This window comes from Zalophus californianus, chromosome 13 (genome assembly GCF_009762305.2).
Source record: "Zalophus californianus isolate mZalCal1 chromosome 13, mZalCal1.pri.v2, whole genome shotgun sequence".
In the NCBI taxonomy this organism is placed as follows: domain Eukaryota; kingdom Metazoa; phylum Chordata; class Mammalia; order Carnivora; family Otariidae; genus Zalophus; species Zalophus californianus.
The window spans coordinates 60,676,327-60,689,952 of record NC_045607.1 but is presented as its reverse complement, the minus strand read 5'-3'; the positions used below and the strand labels follow the sequence as shown (position 1 = coordinate 60,689,952).

The 13,626-nt window shown below is 36.6% G+C and overlaps 1 protein-coding gene across 39 annotated transcripts in view; it reads right to left on the bottom strand.

The window, feature by feature from the left end:
- Positions 1-13,626, bottom strand: part of PTPRD (protein tyrosine phosphatase receptor type D) — a 540,170-nt gene that overhangs the window by 65,063 nt on the left and 461,481 nt on the right. The window lies entirely within an intron of this gene.

Sequence of the window (13,626 nt, the reverse complement as noted above, 5' to 3'; positions counted from 1 at the left end):
CACTAGAACCTGTACATGGCCCCTTCTTGCCCTGGGAAAATATGAGTCCTGGAGCTATGAGGAAAAAAAAGAGAATACTTTCTTTATAATAGAACATATGTTCCCAAGCTAAAATTGTTATATTTCACTGATTGCCACTTGCAATTACTTTGACTGCTTTTCTGATCCCAGTTGTAAAACTGATCCTCTCAAAAAAATAATGAAAGTCAGATGGGAACTAGTGGGCTCCAAGATGAACACATGCATATGGAATACCACCAGCATCAGTGAAAAGCTTTTTGAGTAAAAACTGAAATGCACGGTTGGTTGTAACACTATTCATCTATTACAGCTACTCAAGAAGCAGTTGGGGTTCTGGCAGCTCTTTGTTGATAAAGATTCTATTCCTCCAGACACCAAATTACTGTAGATTCAAAAGAGAGTTTAAATAAAGTCCTCAGGTTACGGCCATTGGGAAGTACATACAACCTCATGTCCATAGGATTTGGTTCTGAGCCAACAATGAACCAATTTTATAATACAGGAAAAGCCCACTTTTGAAATTTTAATTTAACAGTTAACATTAAAGAATTGATAAAAAAAAGGGTTCTGGCTAAAGACATCCATCAGCTACCAATATACAGAAAAGCTTTTCCAAGCAAGTTTTTGGAACTTTGGATTAATGACTCAGAAAAGCATCAGCAAGGCATTGTGCCACCTCCCCCTTATCAAGAATAACAACTATATCGGAATAATGTGTGAGAGGACAGAGGAGATGGACAGGAGACTCACATCTAAAGGAAGGGAATCAACACAGCTCAACATTCTTATGTAAATTTTAATCATTGATTACATAATGAATTGTTTTTGATATACTGCTTAAGTTTGAATAATAAATTATGATTATTTTTTAGCGGGGGTATAAGGGTGGGATGCTACTTAATAATGCTTACACTTCCCAGGGATAAAAATACAAAACATCTGCCTGAAAAATACTAGGCACTTGGGATCTGTACTGTATCACCAAATGCTTTAAGAATTTAAGAATCTGTATCACCAAATGCTTTAAGAATTTGATATTTTGAAAAGAAAGTTAAAAGGAAAAATTCAATACCTAGTAGAGTTAATTATTAGGCTAATGTTTACATCTTGAAAATAATGCTGAGGATCCTTTTCTATTTTGACACTCATCTGTAAGGAGGTAGTGCCTGGAATGAACACCTCCTTCCAGGAAATCCCTTTATATACTCTGGCCAAAAGGCATTCCAAGTAAGTCTTCTCCCATACAACCTTTACAGGATGGGGATGTGAGAGATGACTATGTTCTACAGAAGCTCTAAGATCTAATGTATCTGTATTTCATACAACCCAAACAACAAGCTGTGTAGAAAGATGAATGAGAAAAGATTTTAGGAAGGGTGGTGTTTTGCCCTTTTAAAAACATTAGCCCCAGACTGGAAATTAAATTGAACAGAAGTGTGTTTCAAGTAGATGAGATCTCAGTTTTCTGTGTGACATATTTAGAAGGAGTTTACAACCAATCTTGTGAGAAAAACAACATGGTGGCTTTCCAAGTGTTTTGGTGCCATGAAAGTTTTCTTCCGTAGCTTGTGACTGCAATGTTTCTGCTGGGAGGCTGAATCTACAAAATCCTTTCACTTTTTTTGGGGTGACCTTCTTCAAGTAATGCATATTTGTTTATTTAATTTTCAATCCCCTGCCTTATCCAGAAGATGATTTGCATCTGCTAATGCAACACTAATCAGAGTGCACTACTAATCCAAGAAAAGTGTGTGAGAATTAATTGAACTCCTCTGGGGCTATGATGGATGGAAATCTAACTTAACACGCAGTACTGAAAGAATATAGAATTACTATAAATTAGCTGATGCTTTTAATTTTTGGAGTCAAGGAGACCTTTGTCCAATACTATGATGATAATGGTGCTTTTTGCTTTTTTTTGTGGGTGTTGCTTATTAAAACAATGAAAGCATAAGAAAGATATCTGCCTTTAGCTCATCATAAGCAAATACCTTAGGTCTGGGTCTGCTGTAGGAACTGTCTTTCTTGGAGTCAGTTGGTCTTAATGTCTTTGTTCAAGAACAGCTTACTACCTTTATAAAAGTAAGTTTCATGATTTCCCATGTATTATTTCATGTGTACTCTCCACTTACCAATAGTCATGTAAACAGTTCCAAGACCCATAATTATCATTCTAATATTATAAGTGAGAAAAATGAGGCTAGATCTTGAATTCATATTATACCTATATGCCCCTTTCCTGTGTTACAATGAACTATTCTTTCTTGTGGTGCATACAAATATTACTTACATGCTTTATACTGGATTTTGTGTTTGGGTCAAAGAAAACTTGGAGCTATAAGACACAAACCTTCAAGACCAACAGAGATTGTGATGAGGTGAATGGTTGGTAGAGCTGTGCTTCTGTGTCCTTCAGGCATAGCAAGACACAGCAACAGCTATTCAAACAGAATTAGGACAGTTTTAGGCTCTCATTTCATTTGCTGGGAATTGCTGGTTATAACTTTCAGTGGAAAGTAAGTCTATGCATGGATTTTGGGCTCGGCTGTTCTTTTAATTTTTTGCAAAGCTTTGGAAATGTATCATGAATTCAACATGCAAGGACAATGCCATTTTTCTTCACCTAAGCATAGGATTAATAGAACAGGGGCTTCATGACATTGGTCCCACATGTGTTTGAATATTAACAGAAGGAGAGAAATCCTTGGAAAGATGAAGCTACTCTGAAAGAATATTCGTGATGAATAAATAATTCATGCTGAAGAAGGCTTTAAAACCTTGAAAGCATGTTGAACTGCCAAAGAATATACTATCTGAGCTGTTTTGTCATGACTAGGTTAACATATTTTTTTTTCCCTGTTAACTTGAGGAGAACTAATTGGGTCATATGGGTCTATTAAAACAAAACAAAAAACAAGGGACGCCTCAGCGGTTCAGTTAGTTAAGCATCCAACTCTTGATTTCAACTCAGGCTGTGATTTCAGGGGTGTGAGACTGAGCCCTATGTCGGGCTCTGTGCTGGGCATGGAACCTGCTTAAGATTCTCTCTCTTCCTCTCTTTCTGCCCCCCTTAAAAAAACAAAACAAAATAAAACAAAACAAATAAAAAACCCAAACAAACAAACAAACAAACAAACAAAAAAAACAACTTGCCTTGATCTCAATTTTTCCGGTCAGGAGATAATTTGATTTGAAAAGATTTCTCTTGTTGAGGGGTATTCAGAATTATAAAAGAATTATTTTATTAATGTGAAATTAAGTAATTATAATGGGTATATGAGTACTTCTGTATCACTCTATTCTGTAGGAACAGTCACAATGTGCCTTTTAAAGTCTTGAAATAACACTAAGCACTTGCTAAAAATTGAGAGAAATTGGCCAGGAAGCTGGGACTCCTATCTAGGGCTGCTGGTAGTATGCTCTTTGACATTTGGGCAGTTGTTCAACTCGTCCAGACCTCTGATTGCTTATCTGCTAAACAAAGCGTGTTGGACAAATTGATTCCCTCAAGTCCTTTTGAGTTCTAAAATAAGATGTCTCTCTGTGGTATTCTTAACCTTCTTGGATTCAGAAATCTCTGTGAAGTTATTTTAAGATAGAGGCTTTTTGTCTCTCAGATTACGCAGGAACAGGCTCTGATGCTCCTTTAAGCTGATTCTTATTGCTTCTACCTCTTATGTGCAGAGATGAGATTTTTTTGGTGTGACTGATACTTCCAATCTTGATTAGAATGTGGTGGGGTAAAAAGCAACAAATTCTAAAACAAGGCATGGGACTAGACTGGTAGGTGGTCTATTCATGGAAAGAAGCTGGCCCTGGGTTGTGGAGGTGAGAATGAAGAAGAGGCAGCATTTCAGGGAAGGCAGAATCCCTTCCCTACTCTAGTGGACATATTGCTGCTGTACCACAGAGCTGGAGATGGATCTTCAGCTGAGTGGCTGACTCTGTCTTGACTCACAGCATGGTACCAAAACCCAGGTACTCTTATTTCTTTTCACTACTACAAATCCTTCGTGAAGTCTGTGTCCAAAAAAAAAAAAAAATGCTTTGTGGTCAACCAGTTTATTTATAGAAGTACTTAAGACCCAATGGAGCACAAAAGCTACCTTTTACTTAATAAACGATGTCTCCTCCAACACACACACACACACACACACACACACACACACACACATCCACACCCACACACCATCCCTAACAACAATGAATTGATTAAGACCCAGATTACAGTTTTTACAACCCACAATGAAGAAAAAAAATGTTAACTTTATTGCTGACACCGGCAAAACTAGAGAAGAGAAAATAGAAAAACGAAATCCAATAATAATTTATAGTAAATCTATTTAATTCCAAATGACACAGACCTTGTTTTGCCTTCACTTGTACCATGACAGCCACCCACAGCCACATCAGAACTAGCAAAATGAAGGATTCTGTTGGCAACACAGCAGAGAAAAGCAAATGCTTCTTGCAAAGGTACAGTGTATTATCTGACTTGGTGTCCCCAGAGGTACCACACATTAGCAAACTGCCTTCCCTGTTTCTATGGTACATAGGACAATTATTTTACAAGCATGCCTTATTCTGTGGGCTCATCATGACAATGAATTAATGGGGGAATGGGTAATTTTCAAAGAGTTTGTGAAGCCAGGCTCTGTCCTCTCAAGGTTCTGAGTCCTCTTCCCCTTGGTTTTCCATTTCTCGGCACTGCTGATGCTGAAGAGGCTGGGTTAAAAGAGTAGTTACAGAGGACGATGTGGGTGATTGAATTGTCATTGAATGCATTTCAAGGTTAGCTACACATGTTGGGAATTATCAGCACCTGTGATGGAGGGGACTCATTTCTGGTTAGGGAACACTCTGCTCTGAAATAAAGCAAAGCTTGGGCCATACAGCATCACAGAGTTTTGGTCTACCATGCTTATATTAATAAGGATGACATTATTATAGGGCTTTATTCAACAGTGAGGTAGTCTGAATCAAAGAATATGGTAAAAGGAATTCTGTCTGTAGGAAACTCGCAGAGCCCCAGTCTCCTCACAGATCCTAAAATATGAGCAGCATTTTCATAATGTTCTTAGCCAACACCCCTATGAGAATTTAATGAGTGAATGCATTTGAAACTTCTAAAATACCAGTGGGTATCAGTTATTGTTATGATCAGTGTAATAAACAGTAATGAAATAGACTACTCATTTCTAAATACTCTACTGATGAAAAGTTATTCCAAATCTGGAAGGCCCCTTTGCATTTTTTATTTGAAAAATGGAGAGGACAAAAATAATTATTTTATGACTTCCCAGTGATATACAACCTGTGATTATACTTTAACAACAGAACCACAACACAAATGATGTAGGTTTCTCTACAGCCTAAGCAATAAAGTGTAGATTCATTAGCATAATCTTTAGAGCTGTACCATAAAAATGAAAAAAAAATTCCCAGTAACTAAAGACAATGGAGATAAAAATAAACTCATGGACTTTTTGATTTAACTTTTTGATTGGCTTCCTGGGAACAGAGTAGAGAAAACCAACACAGCCAGCCATCCCTTAATTTTTTTTTCTCTTTTCTGGATAAGAAGCACCACAAGTACAGGCTGAGGTAGGAACCAGGGAATAACTTATCTCTACACCACTTGCTTGGCTACATGCAAGAGGAAGATGCCATTTAAATAGCTTTAATTAGTCTTTAGGCAGGCTGCGAGCACCTTGTGAATTTTCAAGTTTCCAAAGGCTAAGTCCTCTCTAGCTCTCTATTTAAGACAAATTAAGCTATAAAAATTTGACTGTGCCCTGCTCCTCAAAAAGAAATGCTTTTATTAAAAAAAGTAAAATAAAAAGACCACCTGAAATAAGAGGATTAAACTTTGTCATGCTTGTAAACAATTAACTTGAAAAGTGAAGAACTGGACATATTAAAAAAACAAAACTGCTAAATCAATGATTGATGTTCAGAGCAATGTGAAGAAAATAAACTCAACCATAGTTGGAAGAGATTTAGACAAGTTTTAGTTTTTTTCTTAGATGGGGCATACAGTCTAACAAAATTCCTTCACTAATTTAAATAGAATTTCAAGAGCAAAATAAAACAAACACCAGGTGCCCACAAATTAGTCATTAGAGTTTGAGGGAAGGGGAGACTGAGAAAGTACAAGAACCAAGAGGAAGGAAAAAGAATTATATTTATTGAACTGGTGTGAGAAATTGCACATGGCGGCTATTAAAGGGATTTGCTGCTGGGGAAAATGATTTAAATTCTTTGATGTTAGAGTTTCATATACAACATTTATATTTACAATAATATAATTCACATTTTATTAGAAAATGTTAGAGAGATTGTATTATTTCCCTGTGTTTTTGTTCATTTTGTTTTTACTTATTGAAAAAATATCAGGTGATTCTAGGGAAAAAAAAACAGTTAACTCACAGCACGGGAATGATGTGAATGGAAGACTACATTATCACGTGCTGACAGCTGTGTGAAACGAATCAGTAGTCACCGAAAAGTGCAGTAGAGAAGCTAAGGCGCCACTTAAATGGGAAGCACTGGTGTGGTGGTAAAAGCTGAATTAACAATAGAGGGGAATACCAGTAGTTTCTTCTCTTTACTTTAAACAAAAATATGAATTATCTTAGGGGCAGTGATTTCCTGTGAGTCACTTTCTCATTTGAAAGGTGCTAAATTGCCCATCTCATAAATAAACGAGCTGTTGTAACATCATCTGTATTATTTACTGTTGGATTTTTTTGAATTGCTCCTATTATGCAAATCAAACAGATGATATATTTTGTATTTCCATTTAAAAGAACATATTCTCCCCCTGTTGAAATTTGTAATGCTATTATGAGTCTGGTTTCCATTTATCAAGCACCAATATATTTTTTTTCTTCACAGAGTACTCCAACTACATGCAACTTTCTCATTTGGATATTATTAATTTTTCCATAGATCATATACAAAAGAAATCCCATCTGAGGACAAAAGGACATATTAATAGTAATAATAGAATTCATAATAACAGCACTGATAATTTTCATAGTTTCCAATATTTATTACGCATTTTCTTTATGCCACTCTCCCAAAAACTTTATATGTATTAATTCATTAAATTGTCCTAATCATTCTAGGAGGTAGGTACTATCATTAACCCTATGGCACAGATGAGGAAACTGAGGCATAAACTCTTCAGAAGCAAGAAGAGCCTAGGATGATTTAATAGAAAAGAAGTTCTTGAGAAGCATATGGGCCCTTGCAAGGACGTATCCATTAAAGAGAAAAAGTGAATACATATATTTTTGTTTTGAAACTTTAAGTATATTCCCCCAAAACCAGAAAAAAAACTGTATTTCACTAAGCTTCTCTCATTAGATTAACAAGCACTAGTGTTACAGAATGCATATGACATGATGTGGGTTATTCTTTGTCATTTCTTTTTTTTAAGATTTTTTTACTTATTAAGAGAGAAAGAGAGCACAAGTGCAGGATGGGGAGAGGGGCAGAGGTAGAGAGAGAATCTCAAACAGACTCCCTGCTGAGTGCAGAGCTGGACTCTAGGCTCAATCTCACAACCCTGAGATCATGACCTGCCAAAATCAAGAGTGGGATGCTTAACCAAGTGAGCCATCCAGGCATTCCTATTCTTTGTCATTTATAACTCTTTCATAGATAAAACCATTTAAATCTGGCTTGGTAGAAGACACACACACACAGGCTAATAGTTCTATTTGGTGTAAACCCTCTAGCTTAAATGTGGGGTTTTTTGTTTGTTTCTTTGTTTTAGAAGAACGAATCTTTTAATGTCCAAAATTTAATATTTATCTAATAAATATTGCTCAGTATCTACTGATTTCTAGAATTAGAATAAACTTTCAGGATTTTAGGAAGAGCAGGAAGGGTCTTATGCATTCTCATTCTGCTCTCAAACAGAACAAAACACACTAAGTCAGGGGTTTCTAAATTGATGAATAGGCTTACAAAAGGCTTCTGTGTCCTTAAACTCTTTGAAATTAGTGTACAAATAAATTGGGTAAGTGCCTTTTGTTTTCAAGTGGGGTTTAAAATGCTCATCAGGTTCTAAAAAGGATCTAGCTTCCCCAAAGTGTTAACTGTACTAAGTGACATGCGGAAGATCACAGAACAGTTTAACTTAGAATTTAGTTTTCAGTCTTCTGTCTTCTTATTCAGTGTTCTTCCTAATAGAACTTTAAAAATAATATTAAACAAACAAAAAAATCCACCTGAAAGCATTTATATGTCATTTATTCTTTGGAAAACTTCACTTTGACTAGAGTCTAAGAGCACAATTGAAGACTTCTAGTTCTCAGATTTCCAACATAAGTGTTCGAAAATGTATATTTCAAAATTCCTAGATAGTCTTCCCAGCCAAAAAGCTATCATTTTTGAATTAGGCATGACATATATAGGAGCAGTCATTATGTCTTCAACAGCTGCTATAGTTCTGAGTGGCCAGTTTGAGAGAATAACAGTCCTGAGTCCTACTGACTCATATGAGAATTTTGGCTCTGTCACCAACTACTAGCTACTAATTATAAACAAGTTACTTGACTTTTTTTTTAAAGATTCCATTTAGTTATTTATTAGAGAGAGGGAGAGTGGGCGAGAGAGAGTGAGAGAGAGAGAGTGAGCAAGGGTACAAGCAGGGGGAGCTGCAGGCAGAGGGAAAAACAGGTTCCCCGCTGAGCAAGGAGCCTGACGCGGGACCCGATCCCAGGGCACTGGGATCATGACCTGAGCTGAAGGCAGATGCTTAACCGACTGAGCCACCCAGTTGTCCCAAGTTACTTGATTTTTAAAAGTTTAACAATTTTGGGGCACCTGGGTGGCTCAGATGGTTAAGCGTCTGCCTTCAGCTTAGGTTGTGATGCCAGGGTCCTGGGATCAAGCCCCATGTTGGGCTCCCAGCTCAGCGGAGAGTCTGCTTCTTCTTCTGCCTCTGTCTCTCTCCCCTGCTCATGCTCTGTCTATCCGTCTCTCTCTCTCTCAAATGAATAAATGAATAAATAAAATCTTTAAAAAAAGTTTAACAGTCTCTTCATCTATAAAATTGACAATAACAACTAACTTTTGAGGTTGTTCTGAACATTACAGATATCTATTCATGATTTCATACATGATATAAAATCTATGACATGTTGCCCAACACACTATAGGTACCCAGATAATGATATCTATTCTAACTTTTTGTCTTTATTGTTGACATAAAAAGTAGGGTTTTAAATTTTGCTTTATATTTAGTCCTGGCCAAAGATTTTTTTAAAGATTTTATTTGTTTGAGAGACAAAGAGTGTGAGAGTGAGAGCACAAGCAGGAAGGATAGAGGGAGAGGGAGAAGCAGACTCCCCCACTGAGCAGGGAGCCTGACACGGGGCTCGATCCCAGGACCCTGGGATCATGACCTGAGCTAAAGGCAGACACTTAACTGACTGAGCCACACAGGTGCCCCATGGGCAATGTTTTTTTAAAATTCCATTTGAATATGCCTTTTAAAGTGAAATGAAATGTTAATTATGATCCTACTAATAGAAATAGAATACTGGCGGGGCGCCTGGGTGGCTCAGTTGGTTAAGCAACTGCCTTTGGCTCAGGTCATGATCTTGGAGTCCTGGGATCGAGTCCCACATCGGGCTCCCTGCTCAGCAGGGAGTCTGCTTCTCCCTCTGACCCTCCTCCCTCTCATGCTCTCTGTCTCTCATTCTCTCTCTCGCAAATAAATAAAATCTTAAAAAAAGAAAAGAAATAGAATACTGGCAGCAGTGAAGAGTAATTACATTTTGGGGGAAAAACACCTTTTTTTATCTAGGACTGAAATAATTAGATTAAAGCTATGCTAGTTATTAGACATTACAATAAATAATCTTCCATTTATTGATATTCCTGAGTTTATAAGAAGTTGAAGATACAGACAAAGATACTGAGGTAAGTAGACCACCTTTGGAATCAGTTAGAGATAGATGCACTTGACCTTACTTCTGCAACTAAAGCATTTGGAACACTGATAATTTCCCATATTGTGTCATTGCCTCAGATTAATTATGCCATAAAATAAGAAATGAAATACTAAAATGTAATGTTCACATTATCCGTAGGTTAGACCAATGATAAAATGGATTTTTAGGCAAAATGATAAGTCTGGGTATTTGGATTCAAGCTAGTGACTCAGTCACAGACACATTGCCCATCAGTAGGAAAGCAGTGTGAATGAGGTGGGCCCATGCAAGCATGAGCTGAGGAATCAGAAAAGCTCACTTCCAATTTGAGCTCTATTATATATGATGGGACTGTGTGTGTGTGTGTGTGTGTGTGTGTGTGTGTGTGTGTGTGTGTATTATATAGCAAAATAATATAGTGTACAGTAAATGATATAATTGATAAGAAAGCTACATAGAGCTAATTCATATAAGTCAGAAGTAAAAGAGATTTCACTCATACGTGGAATTTAAAAAAAATAAAACAAATGAATAAACAAATAAAAAGCAGAATCAGACCAATAAATACAGAGGAAAAAAATGGTCGTTGCCAGAGGGAAGGGGGGTGAGAGGATGGGCAAAATGGGTGAAGAGGAATGGACGATACAGGTTTCCAGTTATGGGATAAATAAGTCATGGGAATAAAGGGCACAGCATAAGGAATATGGTCAATGATATTTTAATAGCATTGTATGGGGACAGATGGAGGCTACACTTGTGGTGAGCTCAGCATAATTTACAGAGAAGTTGAATCAGCTGCATAACACTTATGTTGTATACTTGAAACTAATGTAACATTGTATGTCAACTATACTCAAATTAAAAAAAAGAAAGGTTTCAGCTAGGAATTGACACTCAGAGAAGATGAGATTACATGACTAGGAAGTGACAGAGCTGTGACCCAAACCCAGATTTCCTTGCTCTTCTCATCTTTTGGTTTATCCATTTGTTTTTTCTCACTTTAGTAAAAGTAATGAGCAACTTTGGATTCTATAAGATTAAACATATAATTATATATTATTTTATGTACATATAAGTATTAGTTTCCATTTAGTCTTTGACAATATTTAGCTTACACTATGAAAATAAATCCTATCACCTCTCTTCCTCAGGAATTACTGATGTCTCTTATGGACAGCTTAAACATGGAGGGGAGGCCAACAGTAACTGGATTGGTCAAAAATTTGTGTTTCCATAGTGCTTGCACTATAATTTAAAAAAATGTAAGCATTTCTGTAGTTTAAACTCTCTTGAATTAAACTCTCTTGAATTTATTCTACATTTTCCCCAACATAAAATGACTGTAATTTGGAAACATGTCATGAAGTATCACTATTTTCATAGAATTCAATAAGCACACTCGTGCTGACACACAATTCCCCATTCTTTAGTTTATTTCCCCTGCCATTGCTCAGCGGAAGTAGTGTAAAGGTTTTGCTATAGGAAACAAAGATAAACATAATACGAATCACTGTGGCAACTTCCAGTTTTCCTTTATTGTCTGTCAGACCACTCTGCAAAGTAAACATGAAGAGGGGCCAGCGCCATGGAGAACAGCAGCAAAAATGTCCAAACTAAAATCTTCAACCAAAGTCTTTTAAGTTATCACCACAGGTGGAACCCAAAACAAGCATGTTAAATTTTATAAATTGTGCATGAAGTGTCTTAACATTTAAATCCTCTTGAAAAATCTGGCTCTGTGTTATCAAAGCTCCCTTTATGTGAGAAGCCCCAGTTGGCGGTTCTGTGGTTCCTGTTGCCAGCATTCCTTTTCTGTGCTTAAGATATAGGATGATCGTTTACCCCCTTAAATATCTGCTGAGTAGGGCTTAGTCTAAGATAAAACTCTGTTCATGGTTGTAATCTAGATTAAAGCTCTCTATATAGCCTATAAACTTCAATTAAATGCTTCTAACCTTTTGCATAAGACTTAAAATCGAAAGACTTTTGGTTTCTAGGTCAGCTCTAGATTTAGGGTATATTTGTGAGCATAGAGCTATAAAAAGGCAGGTTTTCATCTGATTCAAGTGCTTTTGCTTTTGTACTGTAAAAATAGCATAGGAATGAAATGTACATAGTTTCCATCTATCATAATAAAGGGACAAGGAGGAATATTCCTTTCCTTCGACATACTTTACTGTTCAGATGGAGGAAAATAACAGGTTAAGGAAAATAATGATAAAGTGGGCAAAAGTACACGGACATGGTAATACTGAACGACCTAATTCCGAGTGGAAACAATGCTCCAATATAGCAAAAGCAGACTGACAAGTTCTCCAGCCAAGATCATGCCAAATAGGTTCTCAATTTACATTCATTTAATTTCTCTAACTTACCTGTTTCACTAATGGAAAAAAGATTTCTCTCCTCCACTTGTGACTTGGTTTAGTTTCTTATTAACTATGGAGTTGATTTAGGAGACTTGAGACAAGAAATTGCTATTTATTTATTTTTTTTACATTTTAAAGCGGGAAATACAAAGATAAAATGTAAATGTTATATTGTAATCCTCCACATATACCAATTACAGTTTTCAAACAAGACTTGAAGCAATTACCTGTTTGACACCATCTTGTTTGAAGAACTAGCATTGGTGAAACTTTGATAAACCTGATCAATTTTTTCCCATATGGAAAAAGGTTAACTCTTGAGCTCCTAGTACCTTCAATAGGTTCAAAAAGGAATTATAACATCTTCCAACATCAAAAGTAAAATTGATTGTGAGAATTGTACAAAATATATCTATGCCACATAACACCATTTTGAAGAAAGGGGGCTGCGGGTATGGGCTTGTTCAAATGCTGAAAGATAGTTCTTCCCATAAACTGGAAATAAATGTATCGGTTGCCTTGTGTGCTTACTGGGAAAGACTTTAAGTAGTGTCTCACTTTCAAATTAAATTTGGTACTAAATGAAGCATGTAGGACTTGTAGGACCTTATCAGAGTTATGAGATAAAGTGGTAGTCATCACAGATTTGAGAAGCAAGAAAAAAGTGAAAGATACTTGAACGATTGTAGATGAAAATGTTTGAACTGCTAGGTTCTAAAGAGGACCGGGTCTGAAGCTGGTATTATTTAATGTTTAATAAAATATCTGGAAGAGGGTAAGCAGTGAACTTTCAAGTATGAAAAGGCCACAGAGCTTTTCTAAAGGATGCCAATGAGGATGAAGTGGTATGTGGCAGTGGGTGGTCCAGGTTAGCTATTAGGACAGAAGGAAGGATTTAAGTGACATTGTAAACTCTTTTCTAAGGACAGAAATGTGCCACCATAGCCAAAAAACAAAAACTAACAAAATACTGAGTGTTGAACATGAGCTCCTAATTGATTTTAATATGCCATGTGAAGGGATTTATTACTGGAAGGGGATGAATGGAAAATACTCTCTTCATGAATCCTTACAAGAAGCTAGTTATAATAGAGGTGTAATCCCCATCTTTTAGGAGCAATCATTCCTTCTGGAATGCACTCCTTGCTACAATTGTGAGAGACAGATTACCAATGAGTCCACAAATTACCTGTACCAGACATTTCCAATATGCGTAATTTTAATTAATCACCACACCACCAACTCCTAACCTTTAGACTGTCCCTCGTGGCTATCCAGGTTTATTT